Source organism: Chlorocebus sabaeus, chromosome 20 (genome assembly GCF_047675955.1).
Source record: "Chlorocebus sabaeus isolate Y175 chromosome 20, mChlSab1.0.hap1, whole genome shotgun sequence".
Lineage (NCBI taxonomy): Eukaryota > Metazoa > Chordata > Mammalia > Primates > Cercopithecidae > Chlorocebus > Chlorocebus sabaeus.
Window position 1 is genome coordinate 103691618 of NC_132923.1, and position 21729 is coordinate 103713346.

General features: G+C 38.9%; 1 protein-coding gene across 6 annotated transcripts in view; it reads left to right on the plus strand.

Annotated features, from left to right (window-relative positions):
• Nucleotides 1-21729, plus strand: part of PHC2 (polyhomeotic homolog 2) — a 112196-nt gene that overhangs the window by 19189 nt on the left and 71278 nt on the right. The gene's annotated exons all lie outside the window — the stretch shown is intronic.

Consider the following 21729-nt stretch of genomic DNA (forward strand, 5'->3'; position numbering starts at 1 on the left):
TTACCATATAATTAATAGTTAAGAGAAAGGCTCCAAGGCCAGTCTAACTAGAATTCTGGCTCTTCCAGTTACTAATTATAATTGTAACCCTAGTCAAGTTACTTAACCTCTCTGTGTTATTATATCTTGTGACCTTGATCAATTTACTTTAGTTCTAATATATTTTTTTTGTGGATTCCTTAGGATTTTTCACAAACACAATTATGTTGTTGGCAAATAACAGTTTTACTTCTTCCTTTCCAATTTTTAAACCTTTTTTACCTGCCTTATTGCACTGCCTAGTACCTCCAGTATGATATCGAATAGACAATTGAATGGCCATTCTCAATCTTAGGGGGAAAACATTCAGTCTTTCCCTTAATAAATATGATGTTAGCCGTAGGTTTTTGTTAGATGTTCTTTAAGAAATTGAGGAAGTTTTCTTCTATTCCTGGTTTGTTGTAAATTGTTATGGTGGTTGAGTATTGAATTTTGTCAAATGATTTTCCTTTGTCTGTAAAGATGATCAGGCCAGGTGCGGTGGCTCACGCCTGTAATCCCAGCACTTTGGGAGGCCAAGGTGGGTGGATCACGAGGTCAGGAGATCGAGATCATCCTGGCCAACATGGTGAAACCCCACCTCTCCTAAAATACAAAAAATTATCTGGGCATGGTGGCTCGCGCCTGTAGTCCCAGCTACTCGGGAGGCTGAGGCAGGGGAATCGCTGGAACCCAAGAGGTGGAAGTCACAGTGATCCAAGATCGTGCCAGTGCACTCCAGCCTGGGCAACAGAGCAAGACTCCATCTCAAAAAAAAAAGAAAAGAAAAAGATGATCATATGATCACCTTCTTTATTAATATGCTGATTTACATTGCTAGATTTTTTATGTTAAACTTTTCCTTAATATAACAACAACAACAACAACAACAACAACAAAAACCAACAGAGATGTTCCAGTATGTTTTTCTGTGCATTTTTGGGGAACTAGCAGTATCTTAAGGTAGTTTAGAATCTCTAGGTTTATTCTCTAGTTGTCTCTCAATTTAAAGACTGTATGTTAACGATATAATAATCAACAGCAATATATCTTCTGGGAGGGAACAAATGATTATATTGAGACTTCTTGATTAGTGATTTAAGTATATTTTAGAGAAATATAAACCAGTACAAGGAGAATATCGTATTTATACTAACTTTCAGATTATTTATTTCTCTCTTAATTCATAGAAAAATAATTTTAATGCTTTTGAGAACTTCCTTTTTAAAGAAATGAATATACTGGGTAATGAAGCTGGCTGGCTAAATAAAACATATAATTATCAAAATGTAATTCATTCCATATTTAGAAATTATTTTGAGCTAGTAATCATAATAAATGGAAGTCTCCAGGTAAAGAAAGACTTGGTTCTTCATGGGGGGATAAACAAAACAAGGACCTCCATAGTTGGTGCCTTTATTTATCATTCTTGCTATTTAACTGTGACCATAATATAATGTTTGTTCTCTTTATATAAAGGAAGGTTTTTGTTGTTTGTTACTATTTCCAGTCCTGTTTAATTATAATGGCTACTATTTTTGTAAAGAAGATATTTTAAAATCAATGTTTAAATGTAGTAAAAATGATTCATTCCCCCAATGCCAGTTCCAGTCCTACAAATGGAAATAGCACTGAGGAGGACATCAGCTGATTTAATCTTCCATTAAGGTTTTATTTGCATAGCCCTTGATCCCTAAAGGCTTAGTCTGCCCATTGCCTCAACAAACCCTTTGTACAAATAAAATTGAATCAAGCAGATGAGTGAGTAAATGTGTCTGGATAGCAGCCCTGGAATATCACTACCCTTCTCATGTGCAAAGCTACATTTCCCAGCCCTTTCTGCATACACACAGGCTGTGGGGTCAAACCCGATTAGGTGCTCTCATCAACTCTTTTACAGGATTGGCCTTTTCAGCTTCAAGAAGCAGCATGACCTGTTCCATTCAGCGACTGTTCTTAGCCCATTCTTTAGCTCTGTCTGTTACGTTCCCATGGAGTGAGGCTCTGGCTTCTCCTGCACATGCTCCCTGAGAGAGTCATTCACAAAGACAACCTGCTCTCCAAGGAAAAGCAGCAAAGCCAGCTGAGGAAAGAGATGATGGATCATGCCAACCAGAGGGGAAGAGTAAGGCATATTAAAAATGACATCAGTGCAGTAATCCCACAGGGATTAATACAAATTGAACTGGTATGTTTTTCCTGGAAATTCCAGCTCATTCCAGGCATTCATTTTTTCCATAAAGGAGTGGGGGTAGGTTTGATTCTCTCCATGTGACAAGCAATTCAGCAGCAGAGGCAATTAAGCCTTATTGACCGGCACTATACAAAACTACTAAATATTCAACAAACAGACCTTCCAGAGAAAATACATGAGGTCATTATAGTAATAGTTTCCCCTTTGGGTATTCTTTCAAAATATATTTATTTAGTTTGGGTGTGAGAGATAATATAATGCCTATAAGGATAGTTTAAAATGGCAGAAAACAATCATGTTTTAAGTATGTGACATTCTGTTAGCATTATGTGAATAAATTTCTGCCTCTTTGCAATGAGTTCAGTTCACCAAATATATATTATGAGCCACCTACCCAATGATGGATGAATGTTACTCTTCTAGCTGGCCGAAAACCTATGTATGGACCAAGTGGGACAGACTATAGAACTGGAAGAATGTGGACTTCTGTGCTAACCGGTGATAGATAGGTTGGGCCTGGAAAGGGCTGGTCTGAGGTAGCCTATTAGATATAAAGGAACTCTAGTTTATTTTTTAATAATGAATGTTATTTTTATTACAAAAGTATATATTTTCATTATAGAAGATTTGGGGTAGAGGAATAAGCACAGTCAAGGAAAAAACCTGTTATCCTAGCACCCCAAAGTAATGCTGTTAACGTTTTGTTTTATATCCTAGTTTTTTAAGTTTATGAGTGCATACATTCTCTTATTTTAAAACAGATCTTGTCTTACTCTTCCATAAACTGATTTTATCACCTTACTATGAACCTTTTTGTGTCATTAAATATGATACTCTATTTTATGAAAGTATAATTACTAACCCTTACCAATGGGATTTTAAATCTTTAATTTCCCCTCTTGTAATGACCGTTCGGGTAGCTAAATCTTTGTGAACCCCTGGGATTATTTTTAAGATACTTTCATAAACATGGAATTACTGGGTTAAAACCTGTATAAAATACTATGGCTCTAGATGTATATTTTTAAACATACCCCAATTTATATGTCTTTCAGCAGTGAGTATATGAGAAAATTTGACTTCTAAGCTACTCATGATTGAACAATATCAAACTCTATATTTGTATTTATTTACTTGTATATTCTTGCACTCTGATTAAATTCTCAAGCTTGATGTAAAGTAGTTATCATTGTTCTCAGTATTCAACTAGTAGTCTACAACAAGTATGTAGGAGATGGGGGAAGAGATGAATTCCTGAGAGTCTGGTTCTCTCCTGGGGCTCTTAAGCCCTGGGATGGTAACAAGGAAGTCAAGAAGACTGGCATTTTATCTTTTTGTCCCAAGTCGTAGATAAAGGATGAGAGATGTACTTAAAACCTCCTAAAAACAGCCAGGCGTGGTGGCTCATGCTTGTAATCCCAGCACTTTGGGAGGCCAAGGCAGGTGGATCACAAGGTCAGGAGTTTGAGACCAGCCTGGCTAACATGGTGAAACCCCGTCTCTACTAAAAATACAAAAAAAATTAGCCAGTGGCGCATGCCTGTAGTTCCAGCTACTCAGGAGGCTGAGGCAGGAGAATCACTTGAACCTGGGAAGTGGAGGTTGCAATGAGTCGAGATCGTGCCACTGCACTCCAGCCTGAGCAACACAGCAAGACTTCATCTCAAAACAAAAACAAAACAAAAAGAAACCTACTAAAAACAGAAAGGGTATCTAATCTTCAAGAGCTTACTGTCTAGTCAGGAGAAAGAACATACATCCACATGAAGCAAACTAGTGCAAATAAATTCATACAATTCAAACTATTTTCTTATTGGTTAATGATTTAAATATGTTATTCTTTTTGCTTGTAAACAGATTCTGACGTGATGTGACAAAAATAGACTAACGGATTCACTCCCTCTCCAGCTTTCCATCACACTTAATCCAGAAACTTTCACTTCCAGTAATGGCGAGCTAGGTAATTAGGATGACAAGCATTATTCACATAATGCTAACAGAATGTCACATACTTAAAATGTGATTGTTTTCTACTATTTTAAACTGTCCTTATAGGCATTATATTATCTCTCACAACTTAAAAAACAGAGAAATAAATTTTTTAAATTTTCTTACATGTTCTAAAAAGCTAACAAAATAATAAAATAGGCTTGGGCCAAAATCTAGGGTAAAACAAGAACCCACAGAGGTAAACTCACCATTCAAAGCCTCTTTCTCCCCGCTCACACCTTGTTTGTGCTCTGGACCCACATGATCAGGGACAGGCCAGAAACCTGACCACAGAAAACACCAATATCAGGAATGCCATCTCCTGAGAAAGCTAACCTGATGACTACTTCATTGTATTTAACTTCATCTATTTCTATGAAACACATTGATTGTACCATTTTTTTAAAGTGTTGATATTATTAGGTATATAAATTTGCTTCCATTGTTTTTAAATAAAAATACTCTCTCTTAGAATAATGAATTTGAAAAGTACCTCTCTTTCTCTGAAGGCATTTACTAGTCTGAATGAAATATCTGTGTAGTCAGGCTGAGTTTTTGGTAGTCTTATAGGGGAAGGAAGACAGGAATCAAAGCTGAGAGCCTGCCCAGGGTAAGAAATCTGATAAACCACTTCCCTGTTTAATCCAGGAATCTCAAGCACTCCATCTTCAAAGTAAGAGTGAACTAGAAGTAAACCATTACTGGAGCAGCTCAAGTTTGTGTCACTCAGGTAGTCCAGGGAACCTCAAACTTTTGACATAGATAGACTAGGATGGTTCCATACTAGTAGTGTCTTCTGGTGCTTGACAGAAGCAAAGAAAAATCATTTCTAGAGAATGGTGCCATTATCTTAGGATATTTATTAACCTTGAAAATATTTATTTTCTAGTATAATGACCAACAGTCAAAGATAACACTTTCACAAAATAACAAGATACCCTGAGTAGTAAACAGCAGAAACAACACAGAGTCCCACAGAAACTTCAGAAATTGCAATCATTAGATAGACTGTAAAGTAACTATCCTATGTATAAAGAGATTTTTTAATGAACTTGAAAATATCTGCAAGAAGAGAGTCTATAAAAAGTATTGTAACAGATTATTTTAAAACTAAATAGAACTTACAAAAGTGAAAAATATAACAATCAAAATTATGAACTCAGTGAATATATTAATCAGTAGATCATACGTAGCTGAGGTCAGAACTGAAAGATGAGTCTGAAGAAATCATCCAGAGTGTAGCAGAGAAGAGGAAATGATGATAGGAAAAGATAGGGTAAGAGACATGGAGGTAGAGTAAGAATACCTACTAGCATACCCTTATGAAAGTCCCAGAAGATAAGGAAAGAGAGTTTTGGTACAGAGGCATATTAGAAGAGATGGTAGCAGAGAATTTTCCTTACTTGATATAAAACACCAATCCACGGATTAAAGAAGCCTAATAAATTTATTATTCTGATAAGTAGACCCAGGCAGAAGGGCAGAAGGAAAATTTATCTCAGATGGGTATCCCACAAGGAAAATTAAAGGCATTTTGAGGCAAACAAAAACAGAGTTTGCCTCTATTACATCAAATGTAAATGGACTAACTGTTCCCATTAAAAGACAAAGATTGTCATACTGGATAAAATAATACTAAAACTCTCTGCTGTTTGTAGAAGACACACCTGAAATATGTCAGTAAGTTTTCAACTGTGGGTGATTTTGCCCTCAAGAAGATATTTAACCGTGTCTGGGCTTATTTTTGGTTATCATAACCTGGGAAAGTGCCATTATAAACTACAACACATAGAACTGCACCCCCCCAACACACACACACACAAGGAATTACCTGGCCCAAATATCATGGTTGGAGAAACCCTGATATAAGTAAACAGAAAAGTTAAAAGTGAAAAGAAATGAAAAGGTAGTAAAGAAAATATATACCAAAAGTAAGCCCAGTTGCTACGTTAATTATAGACAAAATTATAGTGACTCAGAAAATACTTCTAGAAATAAAAGGGATTACTTCAAAATAATGTCTACTTGCGAGGAAAATCTAAGAATATTAAATTTATATTCATCGAATAAAATGGCCTCAAAATACTTAAAGCAAAAATTCCACAACTCTAAGGAAAAACACAAATTCATTATCAAGGTGTTTTATATTTACATTCTTCTCTCAGCATTTGATATAAAAAGCAGGCAAAAAGCCCCAGTAAGAACATATAAGATTTGAATAACACAATTGTCAAATTTCACCTAGGAACATATATATAGCACTGTACTTAACAACTGCAGAATATATATTATTTTCAAGCATACCTGGAAGGAACATTTATAAAAGTTGACTCTGGCCAGGTGCGGTGGCTCACGCCTGTAATCCCAGCACTTTGGGAGGCCGAGGCGGGTGGATCACGAGGTCAAGAGATTGAGACCACCCTGGCTAACACGGTGAAACCCCATCTCTACTAAAAATACAAAAAATTAGCTGGGCGTGGTGGCAGGCGCCTGTAGTCCCAGCTACTCGGGAGGCTGAGGCAGGAGAATGGTGTGAACCCAGGAAGCGGAGCTTGCAGGGAGCCGAGATGGCGCCACTGCACTCTAGCCTGGGCAACAGAGCGAGACTCCATCTCAAAAAAAAAAAAAAAAGTTGATTCTATACTGTTTCACAGAGCTAGTGTCAACAATTTCATAGGATTAAAACCCCACATAATTATGCTGTCTGACCACAGTGTATTGTTAGCATTCAATAAGAAAAAGATGACTGGAAATACCAATATTTGGAAATTAAGCAGTACATATATATAATCCATCACAGTAGAAATTAGAAAATATTCCTCACTGATCATGAAAAATACTATATATAAACTTTTCAGTAAATAAAGCTGAGCTTAGAGGAAAATTTATGGCTTAGAGGAAAACTTAGAGCTTAGAGGAAAATTTAAATTCGTCTATCTCAAGAAGTTAGGGAAAAAAACAGCAAATTAAATCTGAAGAAAGTAGAAGGAAAGAAATAATAAGAAAAGTACAGGAATTAATGAAATAGAAAACACTTACAGAGAGGATATGCAAAGCCAAAAGGTGATTCTTTTTAAAAACTGATAAGAGTACTGCCGGGTGCAGTGGTTCACACTTGTAATCCCAGCACTTTGGGAAACTGAGGCAGGTGAATCACTTGAGGCTAGGAGTTCAAGATCTACCTGGCCAACATGGCAAAACCCTGTCTCTACTAAAAATACAAAAATTAGCCAGGCATGGTGGTGCATACCTGTAGTCCCAGCTACTTGGGAGGCTGAGGCACAAGAATTGCTTGAACCCAGGAGGTGGAGGTTGCAGCAAGCCAAGATTGCACCATTGCACTCCAGCCTGGGCAACACAAAGCGAGACTCTGTCTCCAAAAAAAGAAAAAAAAAGAAAAACGGAAAGACTACAAATCCTTATAAAGACTGATTGAGGAGAAAAGAGAAAGACACAGATAACCAAAATCAGGAATGAAAAGGAAGACATCACTGCAGATCCTAGAGATATTATAAAGAATACTTTTTAAAATAAATGAACTTCTTACTCTGGGTAAACAAAGCCCTGTCTCATCTAATTCGTACATTCATCTCATTTTATACAGTTTTCGCTCTTGTCTACTGTGCAGCCATTAAATATGCCAAGTTTGTTTCTCTCATAGGGTCTTCATTACCAACTAATGCAAAGTAATGCAATGACTGTCTCAGATTTAAATATAACCTCCTCAGAAAGGCCTTTCCTGACCACTCAATCTAAGGTAGCTACCTGATATTCTTCATACCATTCAGTTTTAACTCCTTAATTAGCTCATGCTATTTACTTCGTAATTGTTTGCTCCCCACTCCAGATATAAAACACATCAGAGTAGGAACCTTATCTTGCTCATCACTATCCCAGAGTGCTCGATAAATATTTGTTGATTGAAGTACGGTCTTCTGATTCAGTCACAGAGAGGTGGGCCATGAGAGAAATAAGGAAAAACGTAGAAACAGGAAATAAATAAAAATCAGAAACAATTTAAGATCCTATTGTGTGCAAAAGTGGAAAGAAGAGACAAGAAAATACATAAAGGGATTAAAAGAAAGAGAGAAAAAAAATTAGATAGTACTGCTGTTATGTTTTGGAAAAACTCTTAATTAGAAGGAAAAGAACTAACTTTATTAAGCTACCTCAATGTAGGAAAACTAAATTACCAGATGATGTGGGGTTTTTTTTTTTTTGAAAGATGTTATTTCAATTTACAGTCATCACCAAAATTATTTTCCTCATTTTCAACCTTTTCCTAGGAAGAAAAGAAAGTGAGTTATTTTATTCTATAGAAGGAAAAACAAAAGCCTATTTGTTTTAATCAAGTAAAATTGTCAAAGATGACTGGCAGCGCCATTCACTGAGAAGGAATATTAGGAGAAGTGTTTTGCAGGGAAATCATGAGTTTCAATTTTAACAGGTTAAAATTTAGATATTTTGAAATATCCAATTAGAGGTGTTGACAAGATAATGGGATACGTCACTCAGAGGAGAGGTCTGAGCTGGAGATCTAAATCTTTGATGTATGGATGGTAATTGAAGCCATAGGCATAGATGTGAGTGTCTAGAGAGAAAGAACAGCATATGAAAAAAATGGGGTTTCGTGGTTGTATCTTAAGGAGCTCCAGTATTTAATGGTTAGGTGGTAGGAGACAAGCCTTTGAAGGAGACTGAGAAGGAATGGTCAGGAGAATATGGTTTCATGAAAGCCAAGGGAATATACTGTTTCAGGGAGAAGAATGGTCAGCAGTGTTGAATGCTGCTGAGACACCAAAGAAAATGAGAATTGAAAATGTTTATTACCTTTAGTGACATTGAAGTCTTTGACCTCAGTGAAAGTAATTTTAGCACAGTGGAGATGGAATCTGAGTCATTTTAACATCCACAGTACCTTTCGTAGAGTAGATATTTGATACGATTTTTCATTTGCTTTACCATGAAATGTATAATTATGCAGAATAATGTATAATGTATATGTAGTATTTGAAGAAAAAAGTGAACAACATTTATCCATAACCCAAGTTAGGAAACAGAACTTTAGAAGACACCCATATGCTCCTCCCTGTTTGCATCTACCTTCTTCATCTGCCCAGATGTACCACACTTACTATTGTAATAAGTTTTCCCACCAAGTGCGGTGGCTCACGCCTGTAATCCCAACACTTTGGGAGGCCAAGGCTGGTGGATCACAAGGTCAACAGATCAAGACCATCCTGGCCAACGTGGTGAAACCCCATCTCTACTAAAAATACAAAAATTAGCTGGGCGTAGTGGTGGGTGTCTGTAGTCCTGGCTACTCGGGAGGCTGAGGCAGGGTAATCGCTTGAACCTGGGAGATGGAAGTTACAGTGAGTCAAGATTGCGCCACTGCACTCCAGCCTGGTGACAAAGCGAGACTCCATCTCACCAAAAAAAAAAAAAGGTGAGCCAGGCACAGTGGCTCACGCCTGTAATCCCAGCACTTGGGAGGCCGAGGCAGACAGATCACGAGGTCAGGAGATCAAGACCATCCTGGCTAACACAGTGAAACCCTGTCTCTACTAAAAACACAAAAAAAAAAAAAAAAAAAAAAAAGTGCCAGGTGTGGTGGCAGTCGCCTGTAGTCCCAGCTACTCGGGAGGCTGACTGAGGCAGGAGAATGGCGTGAACCTGGGAGGCGGAGCTTGCAGTGAGCAAAGATCGCACCACTGCACTCCAGCCTGGGCCACGGAGCAAGACTCCATCTCAAAAACAACAACAACAACAAAAAAGTTTTCCCTTGCTTTTATAGTTTTACCACATATGAGTGATTTCCTAAACAATATACTGTTATTTTTACAATATACTTTTTTAGTTTTAACTGGTTTTGAACTCTGTATAAATGGGATTATATTGTATTCATTCTGAGTCTTGCTGCTTTTGTTCAACATTATCTTTCTGAGATTTGTCTGTGTTGACACCTGAGATTGTATGTCATTTTCATTGTTGTATAGTATTCCATTGAATTAACATGCCATAATGTACTTTTACAGTCTGCTTTTGATTGGTATTTGGGTCATTTCCAATTTTTTGGTTTTTTGCTTTAAAAAACAATTCCACCATGAACATCATTATCATGTCATCTTATGAATATGTGCAAGAGTTTGTCTAAGATAGGTGTATAGATAAGAATATAATTGCTAGGCTGTACTATATGGGTATGTTCAACTCTACTGTGAAATACCAAACTGTTTTCTAAAGTGATTGAATCATTTTTTACTCTGACCCATTCCATATGAACATTACCATTGTTCCATATCCTCCCCGGTGTTTGATATTGTCAGTCTCTAGAATTGTTGCCAATTTCATGAGTATGAAATTTTATCCTATTGTAGCTTTAGTTTGCATTTTCTTGATTATTAATAAAGTGAAGTTTTTAAATGTCTATTGGACATGTAGTATTTCACAAAAGAGAAAATTCAATTCAAGTGTGATGCCCATTTTTCTGTTTTATCTTTTGCTTTTGAGTTACAGGTATTTTTAAAATATTTTAGATACAAATTCTCTTTTTGTTATGTGTGACAGAAATATTTTTTCTCAGGGTAAGGCTTGTTATTATGCCTTTGATAAACATAAATTTTTCTTTTAATGTAGTCAAAATTATCAGTCTTGTTTAAAATATCCTTTCCTACTCTTAAAGTCATTGTTTTCTCCTACATTTTCTTCTAGAAGTCTTGTATTTTTGTCTATTCCTCTTAAATATTTAGTCTACTTTAACTTGGCGGGGGGGGTTGCTGTGAGGTGGGAGATTAGTTTCATTTTTCTATGTGGATGCCTGGTTTTCCCATACTATTTAATGAGATGTCCAGTCCTTCCCTACTGACCTGATAAACCCATCTGTCATGTAACAAGTGTTCATAAATGTGTAGGTCTATTTTGGGAACCTCTGTTTGGTTCCGTTAAGTGGTAAATGTTTAGCAACTAGCTCTTCCCACTCCTTTCCCATACACAAAAAGCCCTGATTTGTAGTATTTGCTGATTTCCATGGCATAAATACTCCCACAATGACCAGTTGCAAGCTTCCAATTTGGTATCACTAAATGCAGAGCTGGTAAGAGGTGCTAACAGTTAGAGGTCAAGAACAGGGTCTATCCCAAAGATAGTGCTAATGCCAAACTTTCTTAACTAGTAGAGCTTGATATCAGGGCAATTCTCACATTGTCTTCTTTAGGGGTGATCTGCCTATTCTTGGTCTTTTGCATTTCCATATATATTTTAGAATTAACTTATAAAACCTCTTTTAAAACATTTTTGGGATTTTTTTTCTAATTACACTTAATCTATAGATTGATTTGGGAAGAAATAACATTTCTATAATACGGAGTTTTCCAAACCATAAACATAGTATATCTCTCCATTTATTTAGGTCTTCTAAAATGTCTTTAAATTTGTATGATTTTCCCCATAAGTGTCTTGTGCATCTTTTGTTAGTTATATTCCTGGATACTTCATCCTTTTTTCTTCCTTTTTTTTTTTTTTTTTTTTTTTTTTGAGACGGAGTCTCACTCTGTCGCCCAGGTTGGAGTACAGTGGTACAGTCTTAGCTCACTGCAAACTCTGCCTCCCGGGTTCACGTCATTCTCCCGCCTCAGCCTCCTGAGTAGCTGAGACTACAGGCACCTGCCACGCTGCCCGGCTAATTTTTTGTATTTTTAGTAGAGATGGGGTTTCACCATATTAGCCAGGATGGTCTTGATCTCCTGATCTCGTGATCCACCCGCCTTGGCCTCCCAAAGTGCTGGGATTACAGGCGTGAGCCACTGCGCCAGGCTATACTTCATCCTTTTTATTGCATAGGTTTTTGTTTGTTTGTTTGTTTCCTAAGAGACAGAGTCTCACTCTACCATATAGGCTGGAGTGCAATGATGTGAGATGTGAGCATAGCTTACTGCAGCCTCTAATTCCTGGGCTCGCTCAATCCTCCCCCCTCAGCCACCCAAGTAATTGGGACTACAGGTGTCGGCCACCACACCTAGCTAAAGTTCTTAAAAAAAATTCATTAGAGACAGGGTCCTGTTACACTGCTCAGGCTGGTCTCAATCCCCTGGCCTGAAGCGATGCTCCCACTTCAGCCTCCCAAGTAGCTGAGATTGCAGGTGTGAGCCACCACACCTGGCCACAGTGTAGTTTTCAAAATTTCATTTTAACTCTTTATTGCTAATACATAGAAATACATTTGGTTTTTACATATTGACTTTGTAGCCAGAAATTTGTAAAACTCTTATTAGTTCTAATCATTTAACTGTAAATCCAATCAGAATATATTTGTATATAAATTATGTAATTTGCAAATAATGACAATTTGTTTCTTCTTTCCCTATATTTTTACTTTATTCACTCGAATTCTTTTTCTTGCCCTACTGTGATAGCTAGGATTTCCATTACAACATTAATGCAGTGGAGATAGCAGGTACCCTGTCAGTTTTCACCATAAAGTATAGCATCTTATCACATATTTGAAAAGAATATTGAGGGTTAAATTAGGTTGTATGGACTAGAAAAGCTATAGGTGTCTTTGCAGAAGAGACCTATAGTTAAGGAAGGCTCTTGGTTAAAATCTTGAAATCCAGACTGAATAGACTTTGCACAAATAAGAAAAGCCGTGCCAGGGCAGGAGAAGGGGAATAGCAAGAAAAAAGTCAGGAATGAGCATGACATATGGGTGGCAGTGTAAGAAAGCTTAGTGTCCATTTTGAAGAAATCAGCAAATCCTATCAGCTCAATCTTCAAAATACATTTAGAATCAGACAACTTCTTACTACCTTTATCACAGCACCCTAGTTCAAACTAACATATCTCTTGCCTATCTAGATAAAGTATCCAGATTGCTGCAAAAGCCTCCCAAGTCTCTGCCTCAGCTCTCCCTTCTACAGCGTCTTCTCCATGTATCTCTGTGATACTCCATGTCATATCATCCAGAGTGATACTTTTAAAAAGGAAGTTAGTTGATGTCACTCCTTGACTCCCAACCCTCTAACAGCTTTCCATCTCACATGGAGGAAAGCTGAAGTCCCTATAGTGGCCCACAAGACCCTACATCAGGGTTTCTCAACCTTGATACTATTGACATTTGGGGCCAGTTAACTTTATTGTCGGAGTGGGGGGCGGGGGGCGGTGTCCTGTGCATTGCAGGATGTTTAACAGCATTATAGGCCTCCACCTACTCGTTTCTATGGCATGCCACCCCAGCTGTGACAATCAAAAATGTCTCCAGATATTGCCAAATGTCCCTTAGGAGGTAAAACTGCCCTCAGTTGAGAATCACTGGCCCGCATGATGCAATCTGCACCATACCCCATTCAACCCGACTTCAGTCATACTGCGGTCTTTACTATTCTTTGAACACACGAAACATGTTCCCACCTCAGGGCCTTTATAGCTCTTCTTTTCTTTGCCTGGCATGCACTTGGCCCAAATGGCTACATGGCTCACTCCCTCATTTCTTTCAGGTTTCTGCCCCAAGGTTTCTTACTGGAGAGTCATTCGATGACTACCCTATATAATAGCAACCTCTCGTACCATGCCAGCACCCTGTCCCCTTGGCCCTGCTTTACTGTTCTTCAAAGCACTTAACACACCTGATATTCATTTTCTGTCTCCCCCAACTAGAATGTAAATGCCACAAGGAAGGGACTTGGTCTGTTTTGTTCACTGCTGTATCCCTAGTGTCAAGAACGGTGCCTGGCACATGCTTGATGTGCAATGCATTGTTGAATGAATGAACAGGAATGTTGGATAAGTGGAGCCAACTAGAGAGCAGTGACTATCACACTAAGTTACATGAATCTTTTCTAAAAAGTTAATCATTAAGGTCTTTAATTAAGGGAATGGACTATAAAACCAGCGTTATAGAAAGATTAAACTGGTGGAGCTGGGAATGATGAGTTAGAGGGAAAGTGACACCAGAAAGAAGGAAAACCTATTAGAAGGCCATTGCATTTACTCAGCCACATTACGATGAGGGCCTAGTGGTAGCAATCAGGATGCCCAAGATGGGAGAGAATATATATTGTACAAGTAGCTGCCAGATGCATGAAGAGCCATGACATGACTTAAACTCCATTCAGGCAGATACACATTACCCACGCCACATTTCCTGACACATTCCACATCCTGCAGATGGCCAGCCTTTACAGACCTCCTGCTCAGATGGCTACTGTGACATCTGCACATGTTCTTCCTATGTTTCTGCATCTATCCCACATGTGGCCATTGGGAAAGTTTTCCTCAAAAAAAAAGTGATCATCTTTGGATACAATTAACAGTATCACCACCTGTCAGTGGCTTTACCTCCTTCCTGTTGTTACAAAGGCATTTTTAAAATCTAAAGCAATTAGCAGTATGCAGTAATTTATGGTTAAAAGGAAACAAGGCCTCTAAAAAGTGGGATCATATCACTCACTTATTTCAATAAACAAATCAGTCACTCATTTCTATAAACAAACCCACAGTATTTCTGTGTTACACTTTAAATCTAGAACTGGGGGAGTCTCCGAGCCTCATCTGGCTCAGGAGGCTTCCCAAAAAAACAAAAAAATAAATCTAGAACTGGGCTTGGCCTTCAAGATTCAGTAACAGTTTTTTGAAGCCCAACCCTAGTTCTAGATTTAGTTTTTATTTCTCCCTCATTCTTTCAACTCCCATTCTCTCACTATGCTAAGGAAATAGTGTCATTTAGGAATACCACGATTAAAGTGCACATTCACCACTGCCACCCCCACCACACAAATAAGATGGATATTATTTATTTATTTATTTATTTAGGGGCAGAGTCTTGCTCTGTTGCCCAGGCTGGAGTGCAGTGGTGCAACCTCGGTTCACTGCAACCTCCACCTCCCAGGTTCAAGCAATTCTCCTGCCTCAGCCTCCTGAGTAGCCAGGACAACAGGCGCCCGCCACCACACCCAGCTAATTTTTTGTATTTTTAGTAGAGATGGAGTTTCACTATGTTAGCCAGGATGGTCTGGATCTCCTGACCTTATGATTCGCCCACCTTGGCCTCCCAAAGTGCTAGGATTACAGATGTGAACTACCACACCTGGTCCAAGATGGATATAATTTTTATATTACAAAAATATTTATAATTGCACTGGAATCTGTTAACCTTCAGACAGTTCCTTTAATGCTTTTATTTATTTATTTATTTATTTATTTATTTATTTAATTAATTATTTTTTAATGTAGACAAGAATGAGATGATGATGCACTGACATACCTCCTTTTTTACTAACACAAAGGGCAGTTATCTGAAGCACATTTTTCCAACATGGATCTTTTCAGTTAATAATATACCTCAGAGATCTTTCCTGTCAACATGTACAATTCTTACTCTTTTATGCTTTTATACTTACTATACTATTTTAACTGCTTCAGAGTATTCAGTTATGTGCATACGTACAGATGTGGATATGAATGAGTGTGTGATAGTGGTTAAGAGCTTGAGTTCTGGAAGCAGACTGCCTGTCCCGGAATCCTGCTCTGACACCTTCTATATGACTTTAGACCAGTATCTTAACCTCTGTGAGTCTCATTTTCCACATTTATAATAAGGTCAAAGTAGCAATGCCTATGACATGGAATTGTTGTGAAGATTAAATGAGATAATTCATGTCAGACATTAGAGCCTGGCTGCCACATAGTAAGTGCTTAATAAATGTTAACTGCTAGCATTTTCATTCTTGTCTTTGCTGCTATTATTATTCCTAGTACTGCATTACTGATAAATACTTGATTTGTTTCCAGGGTTTTGCTATAACAAACAATGCAGTGGTAAATATCCTTGTACGTAGATCTTAAAATAACTTGGGGGATGTGTATCCCTGAGTGCAAACTCCTATGAACAGAATTGTTGGGTCAAAGAGTATGCAGCTAAAAATGTTGCCAAATTGCCCTCTGAAACAGATATTCCAAATTACATTCTTACCAACAGTATAAGAAGTATATTACCTTACATCAGCCCTCAGTATTATCAAATTTCTAAATGTTTACCAATCTTGTACTTAGTTTGACCTGCATCTTTTTAGATATGAATGAGGTTAAACATCCCTTTATAGGTTTAGCACTTACATTTTTTTACAAATAATAATGAACTACTTGCTCATATCCTTTGCCTGTTTTCTACTAAGTTATATCTTTCTTACTGATTTCTAAGAGTTCCCAGTGCCTTGTAAATAAAAATACTGACCTATCAATTTCCAGAAACATAGTTTCTATGGAAATTAGATATAACTATGAATTACTTATATTCACTTGATTTTATTTTGTAAATATTTTAAAGCTCCCCCACCTCCACCACCCCCGCCAGTCTCTTGAGCATTCCTACCTAAAGTCACTTGGGGTCAGGGATTATAACTTCTATTCCTTTATTTCCAATTGTTCCCTGTCCCTCTAGTAGCACCAGGCTTCTCTGCCAAATTCAGTGACTGGTGAAGGGGCCTTGCTATAGAAATTTCAAAAGAGTGGATTGAGTCATGGTCCTGAAACATAAGCCACACATTAGATTATGTGAAGGCCTGGAAAACAAGAAAACATGTCCAGAGGCTAAGCAGGCTCCTTCTATGCTAGGCACATCTCCAATGGCAAGATGCTTAAGTCTGTTGTAGCAATAAGAAGACTAACCTGTTCACATGGCATCTGACAGGAAAACGTGGAGCCAAGAACTTGGAGCTTTTTGGAATCCGTTCATCTATAAATCTGTGGCTCTTTAGAACTTTTTCCAAATGGGGGCAGTGATAATGATAATGTGACTATAATGTGGCCCTTGTGAGCTCAGTGTCCAAAGTAATAATACTTGCAGCACCTTTTGTAGGGCGCCTGCCGTGTGTGAGTACTATTCTAGAAGTCTTACACACGTCCTCTTTCTTTCTTGTAGGGTCCCTTCAAGGGTTGTTATTTCTACTTTAAAGACAAGGAAACGGTGACTCAATGTAGTACAGCACCTTGTCCTAGTCACACTCATAGTGCAGCACAGAGGTGGATCCTATTCAGGCCTGAATACCCCAGCCCCACACACTGCTTTGCTCTACTGTTCACTTTGTACATCTGTAGTAGAATTTTTTGCATTTTGCCTTGTATATAGTTTCATTGTTCTTCCAATACTATAAAAGTCCTTGAACTCTGGAACCAGACTGCCTGTAGGCAGAAACCGTGTCTTTTTCACCTACCCTCCAAGCAACAATCAGCGAGGCTATTGAGGTCGACTGGACTTGCCCCAAGAACACTTCATGGTCAATGTCTGAGTCAGGAATTGACTTTAGCCAGCTGTGCCCTCTGTTGTGAAGCCATCCTAGAAACCAGTGCCTCCCATCTGCGCGTGCTTTCTGGCTCTGAAAAAATACCAAAAAGTCCCTGGATCTACTAGAATATAGCTTTGGGAAACCAAGAATGCCTGCAACCCCTGGTTCAGCAGGTACTTCGATGGAGAGGGCCAATGTGGGCACAACTGCACTACCAGCTTCTGAATGAATGTTCTGATGGGAAGTGAGCATCCTTTCCCTTATGTTTTGTGCTAAGAATACTGTGGTGTTCAAGCCTAGATACTTTAAGATATATAGACATTTGTAAAATAAAGAAAAGGACAAATGAGAAAATAAAAATCAACAGTAACACTATCACCCAAAGCAGCCATTATTAACATCTGGTATATATCCTCCCAGCTAAGCTATACATTAAGTAACATGTACTTAACAATGGGATTATGCATATTACATTTGTAACAAGCTTAGTGCCATTTCGATTGGTTATTCCAAATCTAGGGGAAGCCTATTAGACAAAAGTACTCTCCTTCCTGTGGCTGTGATTTAGTGGAGCTAGAGGTAGGGTTTAAATCATAATTACACTTGCTTAATGTCATTTAAAATGTTGCAAAGCACTCACATCCTACTGAGGAATCTGATAGTGCTGAAGCAAGACCAGAGTCTACATCTGCACTCTAGCCTCAGAGCCTTTCCACAATGCTTTTCAGTTTCAGGTTTCAGGAGGAAAGAGAAGCAAAAGGCAGTGCTATCATAAGCAGGGCTAGATGATCTAATGGCAGAGCCACATGGGGTCTTGGTTTTAGATGCAATCTATCTGAGGCATTCTTGTTAATATTATTTAACAATTAATTTTTAAGTATTTTTTTCATGCACAGGAAACAAAGTCCAAAAGATACAGAAGAATATACAGTGAAAAGCATGCCTCTCCCTACTCCCTGGGAGGCATCACTGTCAGCGATTTCTTGTGTATCCTTATCTGAAGCATTCCGAGTTCAAAGGGCAGGCAAGCATTTGCAGAGGTCATCAAGGGCATTTTCCTCTGTCGCATCAGTATTCTCTGCAGAGGTCATCCTGGTAACCAGGCTTCATAACCCGCAACAATATTCCAAAGGAGTATCTCCTCCTTTCAAAGTGCATGGTGGATGTATCCTGAGGCAGGGTCAAAACCACCCACTGAGACTACCCCAAACAAAGAGGCAGAGCTGCTGTGCTGCCAGAGGAACAGACTCAGGAAGGCCATGGCTGAATCTGGACCAGTCTCAGAGTCAGGAGACCGAGGCCTCATCTGGTCTCTGCCATGGATGGCCTGTAAGCAAGTTACTTAACCTTTCTGCCAAGTCCCTTCCTTGTCTAACAGGGTAAGATGATAATTAAGAGGGTGGCTCAAGGCCAGGCGCGGTGGCTCAAGCCTGTAATCCCACTACTTTGGGAGGCCGAGGTGGGCGGATCACAAGGTCAGGAGATCGAGACCATCCTGGCTAACACAGTGAAACCCCGTCTCTACTAAAAAAATACAAAAAATTAGCCGGGTGTGGTGGCGGGCGCCTGTAGTCCCAGCTACTCAGGAGGCTGAGGCAGGAGAATGGTGTGAACCCAGGAGACGGAGCTTGGAGTGAGCCGAGATCGCGCCACTGCAGTCCAGCCTGGGCGACACAGCAAGCAAGACTCTGTCTCAGAAAAAAAAAAAAGAAAAAAAGAGGATGGCTCAAAACAATTCCTCTTAAGCTTTAATATGCATGTAAGTGACCCAGGGGATCTCGTTACAATGCAGATTCAGATTCAGCAGATCTGGGGTGGGGCCCAAGATTCTGCATTTTCAACATGCTCCAAAGACTCAAGAAGTGGCCCTCAACTACTGGCCTGTGACCTGGTCCCAGGACTAAGCACCTGGTAATGTTTACTTCAGAGCTGAGCAGCTCCCTCTGGAGAACGCTGACATTCAATTTCCTAAGATTTTTATTTGGCCTCTGGTGCCTGGTGATGGTGCTGCTGCCAGACCCTGTGCGGAATGCTCTGAATATATGGTTCCTCTCTTAATCCTCCCAGCTACTCACTGAAGTAGATGTTGTGATTATCCCCATTTCACAGATGAGGAAACTAAGGCTTAGAGAGGTGAACGTGCTCAAGATTACACAGCTGATAAGAGGCAGAGCAGGCCTTCCCACAGACCATCTGATTCTAGACTTCTCGTGTTAACACTAAACCAAAGAGCGAGTGGCATTCTCCATTTCAGCCTTGAAAGTGAACACCGCAGGAAGTGCTGTACCATGGGGCCTCCTCTTGTGTCTATGTGGGAGGCGGACACTGCTGTCCATCAGCTCAGAGTGTCTCCTCCAAAGAAATGCATCTCAGCTTGCAAATCCTATACCTCCAATTTTTGTGAAAACTCTTCAAGGATTCTGACCACAGCTCTATCAGTCATGGGGCAGTGGGGCAGGAAGCCTTCTTCCACAAGCCGCTCTCTCCCCATGCGAGAGGGTTCCCTGACTGTGAACAGCACTTAGATTGTGTCAGAGGAAAGCCATGGGCTTTAACAGGCCACATCCATTTTCATTTACCTCCCGAAAGAAGATTAAGGAGAAAATTCAATTTTGCCTAATGCCTCCCCCAAATGGCTAATTTATATGCTAATTAGCAAGATAGCGATCGATGAAACTGGTAATCAATATGATATCCAAGGCAATGGTAGTGAAATTCATTCTGAGATGCACTGGCAGTGGAAATGAAGCAATTATGCAGAATAAATGGGGCATCTCAGGGAATAAGGGCCCCAGATTGCACTTGACTGCATTATTTCCCCTTTTACCCCTCCCCTCAGCCTTCTGCACCCCATTAAAATCAACTGTCCATTCAGATCCTTTGAGGTACCGCACGCCAGCTTCTCACTCTCCAAATACCTGATCCTGCATTAGCCCTGTGGGTCTGTGGCCCACCATGGGGAAACGGAGCTACAGAAAACAACAGGCTCTGAGAAGACTAGGAATACGAACCCTGCAGGAGAAGCAGGGGCTAAATAGGGGCTCTTAAGCCATAGATGGAGTGGTGAATTCATACTTTACTGTCACACCTACTGAGGTTGGCTTAAGGTTTTTTAATTCTAAAGCATTATAGATACCATATTGCCCAAAATTTCCACAACTGTCCTAATTTCAAATATTTTGTCCCACAAGGCCATATGTTAAATGATGTGTCCTACATAAGTCCAGTGAGAAGTAGGCCATAGCGTTTCTGTATGATTTAGCCTAGTACTAGGAAGTCTTGTTTCAATCTGGACATTTATTCCAGTGTTTCAGATATTTTGAAGGAGAGGGGAAAGGTGTGATTGCAATTATCTCTGGAGATTTAGGGGCACCGTAGTATCCATTTCACACTTTTCAACTAAGATAATCGAAATTTGTCTTTTACCCCGATGTCTGCTCATTGGAATCACTGGTAATTTGTCCCCGAGTTTTCTTATGAAAAGTTCTGAACATACCAAAAAGTTGAAATAAGTATACAGTGAATGTCACATGTATCCTATCCGGATTCTACAATTAACATTTTACCATACTTGCCTTATCATGTATCTGTCTAACTGTCCATCCCCCTATCCATCATCAGTTCATCTTTTCTTAATGCGTTTCACAATAAATTGCAGGCATCAGGATACTTCAGTCCTAAACACTTCAGTAGGTATATCATTAACTAGAGTTCAATATTTATTTATTTATTTATTTTTCTCTTAAGGTAAAATGTATATACAACAAAATGCACAAATTTGAAGAACGCTATTCTGTAAATTTTGATAGAGGCATACATTGATGTAGTACAAATCCCTATCAACATCACCACAGAAATTACCTCTTCCCCCTTCCCTGCCATTCCCCACCCCTTACCCCACAGAGGCAACCACTGCTCTGATTTTTTTCTATCATAGATTAACTTTATTCTGAGAACTCCGTATAAGTAGAACCATATAGTATGTACCCTTGTATAAGGCTTCTTTTATTCAGCATAGTATTTTTAAATTCATCCATGTTGTTGCACATATTAATATTTTATTTCTCTTTATTGATGAATAGCATTCCATTGTGTGGATATACCACAGATTTGGGGGCTATTATGAATAAAGCTGCTATGAACGTATTTGTACAAGACTTTTTATGAACATATGTTTTCATTTTGCTTGAGTGAATTCCTAAGGATGGAATTTCTGGGTTATAGGGTAGATTAATGTTTAGTTTTCTA